General features: G+C 35.9%; 1 protein-coding gene and 1 long non-coding RNA gene across 4 annotated transcripts in view; one reads left to right on the top strand and one right to left on the bottom strand.

Moving 5' to 3' along the window:
- The window catches only part of THSD7A (thrombospondin type 1 domain containing 7A), a 461,702-nt gene that overhangs the window by 304,685 nt on the left and 135,021 nt on the right, over positions 1–21,996 (top strand). The gene's annotated exons all lie outside the window — the stretch shown is intronic.
- LOC145524024 (uncharacterized) lies at positions 12,164–19,728 on the bottom strand. The gene is made up of 2 exons (XR_014067033.1): positions 17,075–19,728; positions 12,164–13,813 (listed from the first exon to the last, which is right to left on the bottom strand). It is a non-coding gene; the product is annotated as an uncharacterized LOC145524024 (long non-coding RNA).

The following is a 21,996-nucleotide window of genomic DNA, read 5'->3' as shown; positions in this document are numbered from 1 at the left end:
GTCAGCTCTGACAGTCATCTTGAAATTGGTCCTCGGTGGTCTGACCAGCATCATCTTGGTTATTTAAATCTTTAGGTCCAGAGGTGGTTGTTTCCATTTCTTGAGCCCAATCCTCAGAATTGTGGCTGTTCTATCATGGCTACAGTCTGGTCATCATGTAGTTAAAACTTCTTCTACCTAGTAGGGTTTCGGTATCTACCAGACAGCTCACAGAATATGGTTCAGAATATTACTGATAGCCCTTGAGAAGGAGCTAAAGGTCTTTGGCTATGCTTAATGACTAACCTATTATTATTTGGTTTCCTTTAGCTGTCTTCCTTTGTTTCTGCATGTTCTCACTTCTCTGATTAAACTTACTCTTTGGCTACACTTTTTCCACAGATGAAAGGCAGGCTGAAATTGTTGGCAAGGATGTAGAGAGAAGAGGACCCTTGTACACTGTTGGTGGGATTGTAAATTGGTTCAGCCACTGTTGAAAATGGTATGGAAGTTCCTCAAAAAACTAAAGATAGAGCTACCATATAAACTAGCAACCCCTCTCCTGGGTATATGTCTGGAAAAAACACTATTTCAAAAAGATATATGCATCCCAGTGTTCATAGGAGCATTATTTACAATTGCCAAGATATGGAAGCAAACTAATTGTCCATCAACTACTGAATGGATAAAGAAACTGTGATATATACACATACACACACACTCACAGTGGAATACTAGTCAGCCATAAAAATGAAAAAAATTTTGCCATTTGCAACAACATGTTTAGACTTGGAGGACATTATGCTAAGTGAAATGTCAGACAGAGAAAGACAAATGCTGTATGATATCACTTATATGTGGAATATAAAAAATACAGTGAACTAATTAACATAGCAAAAAAATGGACTCACAGATACAGAAAACAAAGTAGTGGTTACCTGTGGGAAGCGGGTGGGAGGAGCAATATAGGGGTGGAGGAATGGGAGGTACACCACTATTGAGTATAAGATAGGCTCAAGGATGTGTTGCACAACATGGGAAATATAGCCAGTATTTTATATTAACTGTAAATAAATGGGAAGGAACCTTTAAAATTGTATAAAAATATTTTTTTAAATAAAAAATTTTAAAAGTATTCTGCTATGGAGGTGGTATAATCAGATAATTTAGAAATAGAACTCCAACTACAGCAGGGAGGAAAGGAGGTTGAAACAGATGCTCTTATTCTTCTTTAAACTAAACTAAGTATATTTATCTTTAAAACCCAATTTGATCTAGGAATAATCCTGAGGATTTTATTGTAGTGAAATTTGGGTTTCATCAGTGTTACTGATGCTCTTGTTCCCCTTACACGTTAAATTTAGAAAGTGAGGGAGTCCATATGTTTTAGAATTTTCATCTTATATATCTCATCAATCCTGAAAGATTTTTATAGGTTGTCATAATGCTAATGAAAAAAAGGAATATTCCAAATTAGTATGATATAGCAAGTAAATAAAGGAAGAAGTTATACTGAACACTTTATTTTTTATTTATTTAAAGGGCCTCTGATAATGTAGCTGTAAGGATGTCTTTCATAATTACTGGAGAAGTTCATATCCAAATGTTACATATACATACCTCTGACCTCTACATAAAAGTGTAAAAGATTGATAGATTATTATAATATTGATGAGAGTTGTAATTTTTAAATATCATGTTTTAATATGCTAGGAATACTTGGGAAAAAGCTGTAATTGTATTAATTCTGTTACTCAGAAGTAGTAGGGTTAAGTTTTGTATTCCTGGAATTGATCTAATCATTTAGATTGTGACAGTGATTAAATTGTAATCATCGCAATGATTAAAATGTTGATTGTTCTTATGTTTTTAATTTAAAATTTTATTTTCTTCTATTTTCAATTTAATATGAATAATATTATATTATGTATTTTAGAGTACTTTAATACATTCATTTATAATGCAGTTTCTTAGCAGGGTGGAATTAAATTAAATAATAACTTAATGCTGTTTAGATGGACTGTACTCAGGTATGGTTGATTGATTACAATCAAGGGAAAACACCACACCAGAGTTGCATTTGAGTCATAAAAGAATCCTTTACCTTTGTTCACAAAGTCAAATCCTCTTCTTATAATTTGATAAAAGCATTTCAAAACGGATTTACTGAGGGCTTAAAACGTAGCTTTGGTCAATAAAAAGGTTAGTATTAAATGTGAAAAACATGATAATATGTATGAAGAATGTGCTTTTCATCCCCAGAAAATGGGAGTGTTTATCTCTTTCTAAAATTAAGAAAGGCAAGACTGGTTCCCTGCTGTTTCTTTTTAAAGAATACCATAATTATTTAGTCAAAAGGGAAAAAAATATATTTTTTGAACTTTTCTTTTACAAAATTATACTTCATGTGGGTTTGGGTGTGTGCATTAACCATACGTTCTGAATTAAGTGTATCTTGATTTCTTAACAACTTAACTCTTTCTCATAGAAGAATGGCATTAATTTGACTGAAGCCTAGTGGTCCATATTATTCTAATTTGACTACCCACATACATAAGAGGAGGAAAATAGAGCTCTGGGGCCAGAGTACCTAGGAGAGCTCAGATGTATGCTGCGTTTCTGCCTGGCTAGGCACATATGACGTACAAAGATTGAAAATGTTTTTACAGCCAAATCACCACTCTACTTATATAAAATATTTATTTGGCTTTTAAAGTTTCTACATCCATAAAAGGATTGCTCATCTGAAGCAAAGTTTCAATTTCAGTTTCACTGAAACACTTCAAAGTATTACTCTAAACGAATGGGGTTTGTGCTTTCTGTAAAATGGTACAAGTCTTAAACCTGCTCGAGCTGAACCAGTCAAGCAGATCATGAGCCCTGCTGTATCATGAATGGATCACATGCCACAAACGTTCGGAGCTTCATGCCGTTCTGGGAAGTTGCGCAGCAAGACTGTCCTTCATCTAGAATGTAGGATACCTTCATTTGGAATGCGCCCTCTGAGGTTCTCCACTACAGTGACCTTCAGCCCTTCTTAGAGCTAGATTCTGAGTGCCCCCACCAGGATCCAGTTCATATTTAAAAAAAATACAGGGAGTTACCAAACATATGAAAACACTGCAACGGCAACAAAAGTGAAAATTGGTGAAACAATAGTACAGTCAATAAAAAGAGCACCCATACCATGAAACAGAAGCTCTTACACAAAAGGGGAAGAGTCATAAATTATTCTGATCTTTATTTTTTTATATATATATATATATATTTTTTATAAATTTATTTATTTTAGTTGGGGGCTAATTACTTTACAATATTGTAATAGTTTTTGCCATACATTGACATGAATCAGCCATGGGTTTACATGTGTTCCCCTTCCTGGACCCCCCCACCCACCTCCCTCCCCCTCCCATCCCTCTGGGTCATCCCATTGCCCCGGCCCTGAGCCCTTGTCTCATGCATCGAACATGGAATGGTGTTCTGTTTCACATATGATAATATACATGTTTCAATGCTATTCTCCCAGAACGTCCCACCCTCACCTTCTCCCTCAGAGTCCATAAGACTGTTCTATGCATCTGTGTCTCTTATTCTGTCTCGCATATGAGGTTATCGTTACCATCTTTCAAATTCCATATATATGCATTAGTATACTGTATTGTTGTTTTTCTTTCTGGCTTACTTCACTCTGTATAAGGCTCCAGTATTCTGATCTTTAGAATGTAAACAGTATATATTATAATCTTCAATTATGTTCATTTGTGGCTTTCCCAGATGCCTCAGTGGTAAAGAATCTACCTGCCAAGCAAGAGCCTGGTCTGTAGAGTCACAAAGAGTCAGACACCACTTTGTAACAAAACAACAACAATGTTCATCTATACAACCTCTACTAAGCTACTCTGAGGAATAATACCCAAAATGTGGATTCTTAAAGAAAAAAATTGTCTACAGCCTATACTAAAGGGAGTAAGAATGAAGTATGCAATAAAGAAGATATAAAAGGAACTGCAAGAAACAGAATAAAAAGAATGTCTTTTTGTAGGGAAGCATATTAGTTTTAATAATTACTGTGAAGGAGGGTTGTACAATATATTACAGTCTATTGATCTCCCTGTCATTCTTTTCTAAACTTTCAATTATTCACTGCTGTGTCATTTTTCGAAGTTATAAATTCACTTTTTTGGTAAATTTTTTTGACTGGGAATATACAAATTCCTTTTTCTTTTTTTTCAGACATGGTTGTTTGATTTTGTCAAATAACTTTCCTATATATGTTGAAATACTCCTATGATTTTTCTTTCTTAGTGTGGTGATGGGATAGAGTTTATTAATTGATTTTTGAATGTTAAACCAGACGTATCTGGGATAAAGCCCACTTGGTCATAATGCATACTTCCTTTTATACATTGTTGGATTTGGTTTATTATTATTTTGTTGAGAATTTTTGCATCTGTATTCCTGAAAGATCTTGGTCTGTATTTTTCTTTCTTGTAATGTTCTTGCCTGGCTTTGTTACTAGGGTAATATTGACCTCATGTTTAGGAAGTTAGAAAACATTCCCTCTGCTTCTACCTTCTGTAAGAGATCACAAAGAATTGATATAATTTCTTCCTTAAATGTTTGATAGAATTCCCCAGGGTACCCATCAGGACCATACACTTTCTGTTTTTAAAGGTTATTAAATATTAATTCATTTCTGTAATAGATATAGGCCTAATCAGATTATCTATTTCTTCTTATGTGACTTTTGGCAAATTGTGTCTTTCAGGGAGCTGCTTCCTATTTTTGTTATTTTTTTCAGGGCTTGTGGCCATACAGACACAGGATCAAGAAAGAAGATAGATCAGTGAAAATGACAGAAGAATCATTATGTAAAAATACAGAGAATAGTAAATGTCCACGTGACTTAAGAGTATGTTTATTTGGAGGATACACATAACTTACAAAGAAAAGCCTCTCTTTATATATTGTGTGTATATATTTTAAAGCATTGTTATTATTAATCCCTTTAAAATTGTTGAAGAATACAGCAGTTTGTTTATAAGCAGTTTGTGGCTAGATAAAGACATGGTCAGAGGAGAATCTGAATACAGGGTTGGAACTGACTGACTCTTCAGGTCGCCTGCCTCTGCTCGAGAGTCAAGCTCATCTCCTCCTTCTGCTCAGAAGGTGGTCCTAATACCAGCTGCATAGCATCTCCCAGCATCTTGTTAGAAAGGCAGTATCTTGAGTCCCAGTCCAGACCTTCTGAATGTAAATCGGCATTTGTTAATATTGAGGTATAGTTTTAAAATTTTGTAATTGAAATATACTTGATTTTCAAAGTTATATTAGTTTAAGTATGCAGCAGAGTGATTCAGTTATACATATACATATTTTTTTTTAGATTCTTTTCCATATGCTTTTAGAGAAGGCAATGGCAACCCACTCCAGTGTTCTTGCCTGGAAAATCCCAGGGACGGGGGAGCCTGGTGGGCTGCCGTCTATGGGATTGCACAGAGTCGGACACGACTGAAGTGACTTAGCAGCAGCAGCCATATACTTTATTATAAGATATTGCATATAGTTCCCTGTGCTGTATAGTAGGTTCTTGTTGTTTATCTATTCTATATAGAGTATTGTGTATATTTTAATCCCAAACTCCTAATTTATCCCTCCCTTCTTTAGCCCTTTGGTAACCACAAGTTTGTTTTCTATGTCCCTGAATCTAAATCAGTTTGGAAAATAAGTTCATTTGTGTAATTATTTTAGATTCCCTATATACATGATATCATGTGATATTTGTCATTCTCTGTCTGGCTTTCTTACTATGATAATCTCTAGGTCCCTCCATGTTACTGCAAATGGCATTATTTCATTCTTTTTTGTAACTGAGTAATATTCCATTGTGTATGTAAGCCACATATTCTTTATCCATTTATCTGTCTATGGATACCTAGGTTGCTTCCATGTCTTGGCTATTGTATACAGTGCTGCTATGAATATTGGGGTGCATGTATATTTTGAATTGTGCTTTTCTCTGGATATCTGCCCAGGTGTGGGATTGCAGGATCATATGGTAGCTCTATTTTTAGTTTTTTAAGGAACCTCCATATAGATCTCCATATGGCTGCACTGATTTATATTCCCACCAACAGAGTAGGAAGGTGGATTATGCAAATCTTAAATGAATTTAGACAGAACTGACATTTTTACTGTATATAACATCTCCATCTAGGAGCTTGATGTATTTCTCCATTATTTGTCAAGTTTTCCTTTATTTTTCTCAGTTGAGATTTAAAAATTACTTTTTATGTTGAAGAAAAATACTCTTAGAGAAAGAGATGGAGTGATGTGATTACTGCCGTTACTTTCATTTTCTAATGCCTGTAACTCATTTTGTAATCATTTTCTAAAAGCAAAAGTCAAATTAGCCATGTTCTTAGAGGGATCAGAAAGCTCAGCTTTTACTTATGATTCTGCTTCTGAGTAGTTTTTGTATAATGCATCGAGCTGTCTGAAACTTCCATTCAGGTCAGTTCAGTTCAGTCACTCAGTCATGTCTGACTCTTCGCAACCCCATGGACTGCAGCACGCAGGTCCTCCCTGTCCATCACCAACTCCCAGAGTTTACTCAAACTCAAGTCCATTGAGTTGGTGATGCCATCCAACCATCTCATCCTCTGTCGTCCCCTTCTCTTCCTGCCTTCAATCTTTCCCAGCATCAAGGTCTTTTCAAATGAGTCAGTTCTTTGCATCAGGTGACCAAAGTATTGGAGTTTCAGCTTCAGCATCAGTCCTTCCAATGAATATTCAGGACTGATTTCCTTTAGGATAGAATGATTTGATCTCCTTGCTGTCCAAGGGACTCTCAAGAGTCTTCTCCAACACCACGGTTCAAACGCATTAATTCTTCTGCATTCAGCTTTCTTTATAGTCCAACTCTCACATCCATACATGACCACTGGATAAACCGTAGCTTTGACTAGACAGACCTTTGTTGGCAAAGGAATGTCTCTGCTTTTTAATATGCTATCTAGGTTGGTCATAACTTTTCTTTCAAGGAGCAAGCGTCTTTTAATTTCATGGCTGCAGTCACCATCTGCAGTGATTTTGGAGCCCAGAAAAATAAAATTTGTCACTGTTTCCACTGTTTCTCCATCTCTTTGCCATGAAGTGATGGGGCCAGATGCCAAGATCTTAGTTTTCTGAACGTTGAGTTTTAAGCCAACTTTTTCACTCTCCTCTTTCACTTTCATCAAGAGGCTCTTTAGTTCTTCCTTTTTGTCATAAGGGTGCTGTCATCTGTGTATCTGAGGTTGTTGATATTTCTGCCGGCACTCTTGATTCCAGCTTGTGCCTCATCTCGCCCAGCATTTCTCATGATATACTCTGCATATAAGTTAAATAAGCAGGGTGACAATATATAGACAATATACTTCCATTCAGCAATGTGCAAAATCAACACAGAAGTGAATGTGGTGTGATATATATCTTAGGTCTTTCATGTTACCGCTAATAAAGTACCATTTTCCAGGAACTTTCCTTTGTAGTTTGGGTATTGAGAGAGTTGATCTGAGTTTGTCAACCATAATAATCCTTTTATTTCTTTGACATTCAGATTCTACAGAAATATTTCAGATGCCTCAAAACATCTAGTCCCGATTATTATGAAAGGGACAGTGAATGTTTAACAAAGAAAAAATATTACATGCACCTGTTGATAGTTTTAATTAAATGTGTGATGTGTGCTGATATTTTAATTTTCAAAGTACTTTCATTTCATAGTAGACACCAAACAAACATTACCACATTAAATATTTTCTTAACAAAAGTGAAAACAATGAGCTGATAGAAACTTTTAAAAAAACTCTAATATTATAATTTCCATAGCCCTGATGTAATCTGGTTCCTATATTTAGTATTTTAGCATTAAATGGATCATCATTTTATCTTTTTATCTATAGTAATTTATCTGCAATGATGCAGGATGCCCTAAAAATAATAGTCTTCAGCTGTCACTAACGGTTTTTATCTCAGATTATCTCTTATAGTAGCAACCAGAAATAAAACAAACAATCCAAAAAACAAAGTCCAAGGATAAAAGAGAAAAATACTTTAAACCCGTATGTAAGTGTGAACTCTCATCCATAAACATGAGAGTGCAAGAAAACTGTTATAAATCAATGTGTTAAAATATTTACCCAAAGAACATTTTAAATAATATTGATTTCTACTAGTTCTATTTAGGCAAGGTGACCTACTTCAGTTGGGCATTTGCCTAGTGGCCTGTGGGGAAACATGCATTTTTAAAAGGAAATGGGGGAAGCAGGCTCTGACTCTTGGACTGCCAGCTAGGAATTCTGTCCTCTGGATAACGGATGATAAGTGTCCTCGCTCTGTCAAATAGTGCCGCTTCCTTACCACTCTCCACCACTTTAGTTTTTCCCTGATAGTATCATGAATATCCTGACTATCAAGGTCTTTATCAGGCTCTAATTCTTCTTTCCCTAGCACTGGTCACAACTTTCCTGGGTTTAGGACCTAAACAGCTTAGAGACTGTAAAGTTTTAGGACTAAAATTAAAAAGCTAGGTTGGTACTTTATCAGAAAAGGTTTATGAAATCTTTTTAGAAAATAGTGATTAGGTAGAATATTTTTCCATATGAAAGTAAAGATAGTCTGTTTCTCTGTACAATTGCCTTCTCACTGAATTGTTTGCTTAATGTGCCCATGCTGAAGGCACCATCACAAAAGGCATGTGGAAAAAAGTTGTTGTGGTAACATTTATGCATTAGAGTATCTCCTTTATGAAAATCTTGGGAAGAAATTTACTATTTTTTTAAATCAAGAACAATTTTACCTCCCCTGAAAATTGTGTCCTAAAAAATTCATTCTTGGATAACTTTGATAATCAATCCCCCTTTATGTTGACTGCCAAGAAGCTTAGAACGATGATAATAAGGAACCTGCAACCAGTATATGGGATTTTATATGCATAACTGCTTGTGTTAACATCATTTCTCCAATGTCTGTACTTAAAATAAATTTATTACTCAACTTTTTAATTACTGTTAGCTAACTCTTAGGTATTACAAACTGCATTAAACCTTTTTTTGAACAATATGACATAGGAATTAATATATTAAATTCCCACTTCCAGACATTTGCCTAAAATTTTGAAATCGACTAATTAGATGGTTGTGGCTGCCTGTACCTGGTATATGCCAATCCTCTTTTCCTCTCACTCATCAATCAGGCATATGAAGGAAAAAGTCATACAATGGAAACACTGTGCTATGAAAACTCCATTGTTTACATTTTTACTGGAGTATAGTTGGTTTACAATGTTGTTTTATTTCCTGCTGTACAGCAAAGTAAGTCACTTATATGTACAAATGTATCCACTCTTTCTTATAGTCTTCTTACATATGAATCAGTGCAGAATACTGAGTAGAGTTCCCTGTATTATACAGTAAGTTCTTATAAGTTATCTGTTTTATATAGTGTAGTGTGTATGTGTTCATCTCCCAGTTTATCCCTCCACTACCCTTCCCCTTGGTAACCATTAAGTTTGTTTTTTGTAAACATGTGGCTCTATCCCAGAGTCCTAAGCTTGGGACTCAGTGTCTCTAGAGAGTTCTGGCTCAGAGATAACATTTGCCGAATTAGCAAATAAATTTTTAAAAATCAGTAGTTATGTATACAGTTCTTTGAAAATGCAAGGCTATATAAATGGACTTGGCATGTTTCATTATTTAAAGGTATAAGAGAATGCAAGGTGACCTAGATGGCATTTTGTAATTGGAAAGTGGTACTACTAACAGGGCAGCGCAAATGGAGCACTCTTTCTTTATGTTTGTGTGTGTGCAGCTGTGTTCTGATATATGAAATGTCTGAGTGTGTAGTATGTTTATTGTCACTGTCTAACTTAAAATGATCACTACTTATCTTATAAAAGCACAAACATTTTAGAAGATTACGTTTTGGAGAGCGGTATTTGTGGGCTTTTCTTTCAAATAGCACAGTCAGCATTCTGATTTCCTCTCAGACCCTTCAGTATATTTGTAGCCTGGTGGTCTGCATATTGATCCCTCTTGCTTCCGTGACTAAAATTGATTCCTCCCACCTGACACTGAGACCTTTGCCTGTCATCAAGCTTACTTTTTCTCTTATGCCAAAATGACATTTGATTGGATTATTCAACAGAAGAAGACTTCTGTCATTGAGCACAATCACTATCCTTGTGTTCACTGATTTTATAGACCTGTCAGTGACTACCTTCATAAATGAAAGCTGAAATGCTTCAGGTTGTAGTCAGATTATGCCAAAACTTGAAGTTTTTTATTAGCAGTTGTAAAAACCTCTTTTATCAACCTAATATATTCATCAAGTCTATTTCTAAAAATGTTATATATTCATATGCAAATATATCAGTCAACAGATATTTTCAGGCATTCAAGATTTACAAAAGTACATATATACATAGTTCATATTCTATATATGGACATATATAGAATAACAGTAACATATATGGAATATTTGCATAAAAGACAGTTACAATAAAAATAGCACATAATTAAATTTAAATGAGTCATACTATTAATTGATAGAAGTGATATCTATCACTTATTATAACAACTGTTTTGTACCAGGCTCTTTATACTGTGTTCAGCTTTTACATCTCTCGTACCTAATCTTCATAACAGCCCATCAAAAGAATTAATGTTAAATCCATTTCACAGACAGGGAATTTTGGTAACCTACTCAAGGTTATGCAGCTAAGACATGGTTTAAAATTCAGCTCCATTTGACAATGTCTACAGTCTGTCAAAGTATCATGTTGCATCTCTATAGACTTTACAGATTTTCAGAGGTTAAGGATTGCCTCCAGCTATAGGAGGATTTGACAGAGTACAGATTGAATCAGCATTTCTTAGTGTGATGGAGTTTCAGACGGGGTTCTGAGTTGGGGAGAAAAGGCACAAGTTGGAGAGTAAAGACAAAGGGAGGACGTGTGCATGCGTCCTGGAGAATTGAATATGCTGTGTTCAATATATTTGCATATGAGTACACAACATTTTTAGAAATAGACTTGATGAATATTTTAGGTTGATAAAAGAGCTTTTCACAACTGTTAAAAAAAACTTCAAGTTTTGGTGTAATCTGACTACAACCTGAACCATTCCAGCTTTCATTTATGAAGGTAGTCACTGACAGGTCTATAAAATCAGTGAACATAAGCATAAGCTCTGATATGTACAGAGCTTAAGTTTCATCTGAAAGTAGTTTGGAGATAAACTGAGTCAATAACGTAAGGTTATGGAAGGATGTGTATGCCATCTAATGGCTTGGTGTTTATTACTGAACATACCACATTTACTTGAAAACTTTTGGGGGAAGTATACTACTATCAAATGCTGGATTGACTACTGTGTTAACCTGACAGAAATGGAGGATAGAGACTGAGTGTCTGGAACAATGAGGAGACATTTAAACTAGCCCAAAGATATGGAGCTAAGTTTCACAAGATTCTCGCAGTGGAACTGAAAGGCTAGTGACATTTTTAGGACAAATCAGATCCTTGCCATTGAATAAACAGTAATAGAAAGTTGATTCAAACTTTCCTTCAAAATTTGGGGGCTAACTAGAAAAGCAATCTTACCACAAAAACATTTATCTATAGTTTATAGGAGCAAGTGACCTTGAGAAGAAAGGTTATTTAGATGAATTAGTTTATATTTGAGATATTAAGCAGCATAAGCAAGTGATGTGTGATGAATAGGAGATAAAACATCAAAAGAGAGGTCAGGAATGAAGTATGACTTATCAAATATAAGATAAAACCACCAGACTATATCAGATCTCTAAGTAAATAAAGCATCAATTCGGTTCAGTCACTCAGTCATGTCCGACTCTTTGTGACCCCATGGACTGCAACATGCCAGGCTTCCCTGTCCTTCACCAACTCCCAGAGTTCGCTCAAACTCATGTCCATCTAGTCAGTGATGCCATCCAACCATCTCATCCTCTGTTGTCCCCTTCTCCTCCTGCCTTCAGTCTTTACCAGCATCAATGTCTTTTCCAGTGAGTCAGTTCTTCACATCAGGTGGCCAAAGTATTGGAGTTTCAGCTTCAGCATCAGTCCTTCCAATGAATATTCACAGTTGAAATAAAATATCATTCTTGTCTGAGTTACTACTAAATGCAGAGTATGCACGAGAAAATTTTAAACGTAGTAATTTTATTTCTATTTTATAGTAGAATGAACTGAGACTCAGGTTAAGTAACCTGAGTATAATAACTCAAGTTATTGAAGTCATAGCTATTATATACTTTTACTATTGATACTGAAGAGTAGTAATTAGGACTGATTCTAAGAACAATTTTAAAAGCTAGAAAAAATATATATATATTTTGAGAATACTGGAGAGCTAACAAGGCAGTGAAGAATTATAGGAAAAAGATCTGAGAGGAAAATGGCAAAAATATGTTTGCTATTTGGATAGTCTCAGCTGTATGGATATCTACAACTCTAGAATGGGAGGCTGTGTGGCTGAGATGATTAACTGCTTTTAATAGCCAAATAGTGCTATATAGACAAAATTAGAGTTCAGGATCAGCCAAGAAGGGGACTCTAGTGAGTACATCAGTATTTAGGATGAGATCTCAAAGAACTCTACCCTAGGATAAATAAAAAGAATAAATAAATGAGCAATACACAGAGAGTCTCAAGGCCAGCTTCAGATCACTTTAATCATGAAAACTGGATTAAGTTGTCCAGGATTGCAAAAGACAAGTACATATTAATAAATACTGTGTGAGATTTTAATAGATCACTATAAATAACTATAGAATAATAACACAAAAACCAGTAAGAATAACAAAGATTTGAAAATCACAATTAACAAATTTGAACTAGAAGAATATTATATCCAATAATCAGAGAGTACTCATCTCAGTAAATACAAAATCTTTAAATATTGGAAGACATAAAGCAAGTGTCAATATATGTAAAAGGTTTCAAATCTTCCAGAATGTATTTTCTAATCATAGTACTATTAATCTGCACATCAATATTAAAACAATAGATATATTATTCATGTGTGGAAATTAGAAATAATTTTCAAGTCAGTAAATGAATCAAAGAAAAAAATGAAAATGGAAAGTAAAATATATTTTTAACTGATTTCTAGTATAAATACCATGTATCCAAACTTATGAAATGCAACTAAATCTATGTGTGAAGAGAAATTTATAATCTTAAAGACATATTAGACACAAAGTTATACTTAAAAAAAAATTAGCTGAGTATCCCTGTACTTTAAAAAGTATACAAAAATAGAAGCATAAATAATAAGAAGAAAATATTTGAGTAAAAAAATTTGTATAGAATAGAAAAGAAAGCATGCACTAGATAATGATAAAGACACACAAATTTGTCTTTTTAATAGACTAATAAGATTTATAAATCCACACAGAGACAAATGAGAAAAAAATGATAGTAACTATACATTACCAATTTCAGAGTGAAAAGGGGGATAACATTAGATATCATAAAAACATGAAAAAATAGTAAGTGAGTAAGATTAACTGATTGATGCCAGTTTAAAAATTTGGGTGAAAAGAACGGATATCCAGAAAAATGCGATTCACTAAAACTGAATCCAAGATAAATCTCTCCCATAAAGAAAAGTACAAATCCAGATGGCTTTACTAGCAAATGCTGCCAAAATATTAAGGAAAAAAATACTGTCAGTCTTATACAAATTTTTGAGAGAATAAAAAATGAGAAATAATCCCAACTCATTTAATGAGACAAAGCATACAGTTAATAGCAAAGTTAAAGTTGAAACTGAACATCAAAATTAGAAGCAAAAATTATAAGTAAAAGTTAGCAAATAATATCCAATTATATATAAAATGAGTAATAGATAACAACTAGTTATGGTTTTTTTCCAGTAATGTGAGGTCAGTTTATCATTCAAAAGTCAAAGAGTTGATTCAATTAGTTAACAATGTCAAACAAAAAATAAAACTTTCTCAGTAGATTCAGGAAGGATGTTTGATAAAATTTAACCTCTATTCAGGATATAAACTTACAACATTCCAGTAATGAAAGGAAACTTACTTTAAATTGATAAGTATTTGATAAAATTGCTAAATCATGTATGATATTTAGTGATAAAGCAGAGACATTACTTTGCCAACAAAGGTCTGTCTAGTCAAAGCTATGGTTTTTCCAGTAGTCATGCGTGGATGTGAGAGCTGGACTATTAAGAAAGCTGAGTGCCGAAGAATTAATACTTTTGAACTGTGGTGCTGGAGAAGACTCTTGAGAGTCCCTTGAACAGCAAGGGGATCAAACCAGTCCACCCTAAAGGAAATCAGTCCTGAATATTCATTGAAAGGACTGATGCTGAAGCTGAAACTCCAATACTTTGGCCACCTGATTCAAAGAACTGACTCCTTAGAAAAGACCCTGATACTGGGAAAGATTGAAGACAGGAGGAGAAGGGGACGACAGAGGATGAGATGGTTGGATGGCATCACCGACTCAATGGACATGAGTTTGAGTAAACTCTGGGAGTTGGTGATGGACAGGGAGGCCTGGCGTGCTTCAGACCATGGGGTCACAAAGAGTCAGACACGACTAAGTGACTGAACTGAACTGAACTGATGAAAACTTTCCTTAGGATGTATTCAGAATATATAAATAACTGCTACAACTCAAAAGGAAAAACACTCATTCCAATGGAAAAAAATCATTAAGAGACCTGAACAGACTTTTCAAAAAAGACATTGTAAGCAAATATGTATATTAAAATATACTCATTAGTAACTAGAAAATGCCAATTAAAACCAAAATGCTATACCTCTACACATATACGAGGATGGCTAAAATTTCAAAAGTTAGTACCAAAAGTATGGTACATATACATATACATATGTATACATATACATATACTTAAGTATATGTAGATTTTCAATTAATATTTCATGTTTCAAAAATACAATTTAAATTCTGCTAAATTGAAGAAAGTAGGGAAAACCACTAGGCCATTCAGCTATGACCTAGATCAAATCCCTTATGAGTATACAGTAGAAGTGACAAATAGATTTAAGGGACTAGATCTGATAGACAGAGTGCCTGATGAACTGTGGACAGAGGTTCGTACAGGAGACAGGGATCAAGACAATGCCCATGGAAAAGAAATGCAAAAAAGCAAAATGGCTGTCTGAGGAGGCCTTACAGATAGCTGGGAAGAGAAGAGAAGCGAAAAGCAAAGGAGAAAAGGAAAGATATTCCCATCTGAATGCAGAGTTCCAAAGAATAGCAAGGAGAGATAAGAAAGCCTTCCTCAGTGATCAATGCAAAGAAATAGAGGAAAACAACAGATTGGGAAAGACTAGAGATCTGTCCAAGAAAATTAGAGATACCAAAGGAACATTTCATGCAAAGATAGGCTCGATAAAGGACAGAAATGGTATGGACCTAACAGAAGCAGAAGATATTAAGAAGGGGTGGCAAGATTACACAGAAGAACTGTACAAAAAAGATCTTCATGACCCAGATAATCACGATGGTGTGATCACTCACCTAGAGCCAGACATCCTGGAATGTGAAGTCAAGTGGGCCTTAGAAAGCATCACTACGAACAAAGCTAGTGGAGGTGATGGAATTCCAGTTGAACTATTTCAAATCCTCAGAGGTGATGCTGTGAAAGTGCTACACTCGATATGCCAGCAAATTTGGAAAACTCAGCAGTGGCCACAGGACAGGAAAAGGTCAGTTATCATTCCAATCCCAAAGAAAGGCAATGCCAAAGAATGCTCAAACTACCGCACAATTGCACTTATCTCACATGCTAGTAAAGTAATGCTCAAAATTCTCCAAGCCAGGCTTCAGCAATACGTGAACCGTGAACTTCCAGATGTTCAAGCTGGTTTTAGAAAAGGCAGAGGAACCAGAGATCAAATTTCCAACATCCGCTGGATCATCGAAAAAGCAAGAGAGTTCCAGAAAACCATCTATTTCTGCTTTATTGACTATGCCAAAGCCTTTGACTGTGTGGATCACAATAAACTGTGGACAATTCTGAAAGAGATGGGAATACCAGACCATCTGACCTGTCTCTTGAGAAACCTGTATGCAGGTCAGGAAGCAACAGTTAGAACTGGGCATGGAACAACAGACTGGTTCCAAATAGGAAAAGGAGTCCGTCAAGGCTGTATATTGTCACCCTGCTTATTTAACTTATATGCAGAGTACATCATGAGAAATGCTGGGCTGAAAGAAACACAAGCTGGAATCAAGATTGCCGGGAGAAATATCAATAACCACAGATATGCAGATGACACCACCCTTATGGCAGAAAGCGAAGAAGAACTAAAGAGCCTCTTGATGAAAGTGAAAGAGGAGAGTGAAAAAGTTGGCTTAAAGCTCAATGTTCAGTAAACTAAGATCATGGCATCTGGTCCCATCACTTCATGGGAAATATATGGGGAAACAGTGGAAACAGTGTCAGACTTTATTTTTTTGGGCTCCAGAATCACTGCTGATGGCGATTGCAGCCATGAAATTAAAAGACGCTTACTCCTTGGAAGGAAGATTATGGCCCACCTAGATAGCATGTTTAAAAGCAGAAACATTACTTTGCCAACAAGAGTCTGTCTAGTCAAGGCTGTGGTTTTTCCAGTGGTCATGTATGGATGTGAGAGTTGGACGGTGAAGAAAGCTGAACGCCGCAGAATTGATGCTTTTGAACTGTGGTGTTGGAGAGGACTCTTGAGAGTCCCTTGGACTGCAAGGAGATCCAATCAATCCATCCTAAAGGAGATCAATCCTGGGTGTTCATTGGAAGGACTGATGTTGAAGCTGAAACTCCAATGCTTTGGCTACTTCATGCAAAGAGTTGGCTCATTGGAAAAGACCCTAATGCTGGGTAGGATTGGGGGCAGGAGGAGAAGGGGACGACAGAGGATGAGATGGTTGGATGGCATCACTGACTCGATGGACATGGGTTTGGGTAAATTCCGGGAGTTGGTGATGGACAGAGAGGCCTGGCGTGCTGCATTTCATGGGGTTGCAAAGAGTTGGACACGACTGAGCGACTGAACTGAACTGAACTGAACTGCCTATTTCTCCTGTAAAGTTGATGTGTGGAGTTTTCTATTATCAGTAAATAGCTTACTTTTTCCTCCAGAAAATTATAAGATTAAGAGTTTTGCAGATAATTAAGAATTTATAACCAAAATATTATTTACAGAATTTTATACTAAAGCCAGACAGTGGCCTTAGTACATATACAAACAAGCTCACCTCTGCATGCAGACAAGTTTAATTGGCTTGTGGAAGCCTTGTTTTATCTGATAATGGAAGTGAGTGACTATATTGCATCAGTGAAGTGTGCTTTCTTAATTTCTATTCTGGAAATACTAGCAAGACTGTACTAGGTCACTCAGAGTCATGAAACAATTCTGAGTCATTCTCAGGGTACAAGGACATTCAATTTGGTTCAGTCACTCAGTCATGTCTGACTCTTTGTTACCCCATGGACTGCAGCTCGCCAGGCTTTCCTGTCCATCACCAACTCCCAGGGCATGCTCAAACTCATGTCCATCGAGTTGGTGATGCCATCCAACCATCTCATCCTCTGTCATCCCCTTCTCCTCCTGCCTTCACTCTTTCCCACCATCAGGGTCTTTTCCAATGAGTCAGTTCTTTGTGAACTGACTCAGTTCATGCTCTAACTCATGTCTATCGAGTTGGTGATGCCATCCAACCATCTCATCCTCTCTTATTCCCTTCTCCTGCCCGAAGACATTAGCTAGGTTTAATCAACAACTCTACTTATCTTCCATTCTGCCTTTCCTATTTCAAGAAATGGGTCAATGCCTTAGTTTAAAACTTTTGATTTTATATTTCATGTATGTGTGTGTTTTATAAGTGTAGTTACCTTAACCTTGAAGATGGAGATGGCAACCCACTCCAGTATTCTTGCCTAGAAAATGATATGGACAAAGGAGCCTGGCGGGCTACAGTCCATGGAGTCGCAAAAAACTCAGATGAGACTTAGCAATTAAACAACAACCTTAACCTTTTGTGTAGAATTTACTTTCAGTAAGTTCATTAAATTTCTAATTAGGCACTATACTTCATTATAGCTAAAATACAACTTAAATATACATGCATAATACAAATAGCAGCTCATTAATTAATAGGGGATTGTCAAATACATTTTTAAAAATGATCACAGTCAAAAGTTTTCATATTTATATAAACAAATTACATTCACTACTTACTCAGTCACAGTCTATTCTAAATCATGATTGATACTGCTACTTGGAATATTTTGCCAGGCTCTTACTGTGATTTGGCCAGTCACAATTATGAAATCCCAACTCATTTAGCCAAAGCAATACTCCACACTTTTCAGCAACTTTAGAGATTATATCCCTGGATAGCACAACTAAGATATTATGTATACAAATCATCTCCAGAGGAATACTGGAAAGACTACTAAATATGAATAAAGAGACATGAATTCTAATCCTAGTTCTGTCACTTACTGTAAAATGTTGGACAAATCTTTTCTACTATCACCAGCTCAGTTTATTCATCTCTAAAAAAAAAAAAAAAAAAGGAAAAGCTCTCTTAAGCTTTAGTTTTCTATGATGATAAATCAATATCTGGCATTGAATCCAGCTGTTTTAAACACAAAGACATTAAATTGTTTTCATGATCAGTAGGTAAGTGAAATTTCCGTATTAAGTAAATAGATTATATTTGATTATTGGTACTTGTGCTTATTTATGGCAATTTGGATTATTAAATTTCCTGTCTTGTGATCAGAGAGGAATTCTTTTCTCTCAACTAAAAGATAGAAATGCATGGTCAAGTTGACAGCTGTCAGAAGTCAGCCAGGGATATATCAACAAGTAGAAAAATAGGGTCAATTTTGAGGGTTTGATGCCAATCTTGTTGGAGTTGTGACTATAAAGTTAAAATACTACATACTGAACAACTGATTATACTGTTCTGAGGCCGATAGGATAAATACAGAGCTCAACAAATAAATTTCATTGTTAGAACAAAACCAGAATCAGAGCACAATTTTTCCATTTTCAGTTGAAGGCATGTATTTTAATGTTTTCTAGTGGAATGTTAATCAAGTTTTCTAAGAACAGAGACATGTTTGAGGCAAGAGAAATGTGTTTGGAGGGGATTTGTTAAGACTGCAGCCCAGGAGACACAGATCTAAGAAGCACTTGAGTTGTGTTCTGCCACATTACAAAATGGGGGAAACTTACAAAGGAAAAAAACCCCTAAGGTTTTATAAATTGTCAAGATTTAGGATTGGAGCTGGCAAGAAGTAAGGGTGCTGGGTAAGCAAGTATTGGACATGAGGGAGCAATGAAGTGAATATCAGAGAGAGAAATACTACAGCCAGAATGAAAAGTCCAGACAGAATGCTTCAAGTGTTCCAGGAGTGTCACATGGGCCAGGCGGGCTGAAACAGAATATGAAAGCAGCAAAAGATTGATGTGACCAAGAACCATACCATAGAGAGTCCTTTAGGACTTGGGAAGCCACTCCACTTGAATGGGAAGCTCTTGGAAGATTTCAGGAGAGGAATGATGTGATCAGAATTAGGATTTTAAACTGGCTGCTGAGTGGAGAAGAGCAGGAATGGAAGCTGGAACCTGCAAGGTGACCAAATCAGTAATAAAATGATCAGGATACAAATGAAACAAATATAATAATAACCATGTAAATCAAGGAGAATCCTCATGCTTAGGAGTAAAATGCATTTTCTTTGCTATGAAAATATTAAATTAAGAGAAACTTAAAAATGAAAACATCAAAACATATGTATTTTTTGCAGTGTCCCTCAGTGAGATTGTCTGTATATGCTGGTACCTCTGCTTTAGTCTTGCTTCAAGAATGCTGCTGTTGCTGTAGGATCTTCTTATCCCTGTGAGGTTCTCATAGAATTTTATATAATTTGCTTCAGAAGTACTTTTCAAAACAGGTACTCTTTTTAAAGCACTCTTAGATCCTCCATCCCTTAATTCCAAATTCTTACCATGCAAAGTCACTACCAAAAGGACAGGAAAATAGATACTGAGCACCACAGGTACATAAATCTCAAACTGCAATGCACGAACCAGTAATGCAATAACTGCACAAATGCCATTCAGCTTGCTTGCTTCATTTCCTCATTATACTGAATCTTCTGTCAGTTTTAACCAAGCACAATTTCCCATGACCCTATTCACTAAACATGCCAATGTTATGTGCATTTCTGTTTTTCATTCTAATGTGAAGGAGTCTCTCCCTGAGTCCACCTAAATCTTTTTATTATATAAATTCTCCAGTGTATTTAATTTTTTTTTTACCTTAAATATATGTTCTGCTTTTAATTTTGATGTTTCTGTCTGTGGCAGCTCTTTTATTCCCAACTGCACTATAAAACTGCTTTGCCTTTATTTTCAAAGTCTTCTGCTCTGATCATTTGAATTAAAAAAAGAGTCCCATGGATGCATGGATAAAAAAGGATGGGGTGTGTGTGTGTGTGTGTGTGTGTGTAGTTGTTCAGTTGCTCAGTCATGTCTGACTCATTGTGACCCCTTGGACTGCAGCATACCAGGCCTCCTGTCCTTCACTCTCTCCCAGAGTTTGCTCACATTCATGTCCATTGAGTCTATGATGCCATCCAACCATCTCATCCTCTGTCGCCCCCTTCTCCTCCTGCCCTCAGTCTCTCCCAGCATCAGGGTCTTTCCCAGTGAGTTGGCTCTTTGCATCAGGTGGCCAAAGTATTGGAGCTTCAGCTTCAGCATCAGTCCTTCCAATGAATATTAAGGGTTGATTTCCTTTAGGATTGACTGTTTTCATCTCCTTGCAGTCCAAGGGACTCTCAAGAGTCTTCTTCAATACCACAGCTCAAAAGCATCAATTCTTCAGTGTTCAGCTTTCTTTATGGTCCAGCTCTCACATCCGTACATGACTGTATATAATTGAATGTTATTCTTTCATGAAAAGGGAAATACTCTGCCATTTGCTTTGGACCTTGAGCATATTGTGCTGGTAGCATAGACCAGACAGAGAGAGAAAAGTACTGTGTGGTGTCAGTTATATGAAAAATGTAAAAAAAAAAATTTTTAATGTAAAAATAAAAACAGAGTAGAATGGTGGTTACCAAAGAATGAGGGAGGATAAGATTGATTGTATTTAAGAGTACAGACTTGTTACTCTTAAAGTGGTAAATAAGCTGTGGAGATCCAATGTATAGTATGATGAATATAGTGAATAATACTATACTATAATTATGTAATGTGATAATATTCCTTCAGTGACAGTCATATTATATATGTATCAAAGTTTTACACCCTGAATTTATAAATCTTACCATGTCAACTTCATCAAATAGAAAGTAATTCCTTTACAATGTAATATTCTTGGAAGCATAGCTTGTAGCTGTGCTAAGTCCCTTCAGTCATGTCCAACTCTTTGCGACCCAGTGGACTGTCGCTCTCCAGATTCCTCTGTCCGTGGGATTCTCCAGGCAAAAATACTGAAGTGGGTTGCCATTCAACCTAAGTCTCCAGCATTGCAGGTGGATTCTTTACAGTCTGAGCCACCAGGAAGTCCATTTAGGTTGTACCTGAGTTCTTTTGAAATACTTAAATCATTCCAACTTTAAGTTGAAAAGGCAAAAGAAAGTGCTCTCTCACATCAAATATTGGAAATGGATGTTTGCAGTTAGTGAGCATTTGTTTGTAAGACATTTTAGAGAGAAGAATTAGAACAGCTGATGAAATGCAGTGGATTATACTGCAAAATGTATTTACCAACTGGGTGATCAGTGATTTCTATGCTCTCTTTGAAGCAGTGCTGGATTGGGGATTGGCTTTGTTTGAATTGCTTTCTCAGGAGCTACTTCATTTCTAACATGTCCTGAAGAAATGGAATGGGGTGAATTTCTATCAGTACCATTTACTGGAAGGTGTACCAGAACATCTTGCTTATCT

This window comes from Giraffa tippelskirchi, chromosome 10, assembly GCF_054371585.1.
Source record: "Giraffa tippelskirchi isolate mGirTip1 chromosome 10, T2T-mGirTip1v1.2.pri, whole genome shotgun sequence".
NCBI classification, from domain to species: Eukaryota; Metazoa; Chordata; class Mammalia; order Artiodactyla; family Giraffidae; genus Giraffa; species Giraffa tippelskirchi.
This window is presented reverse-complemented; position numbering and strand designations above follow the sequence as displayed.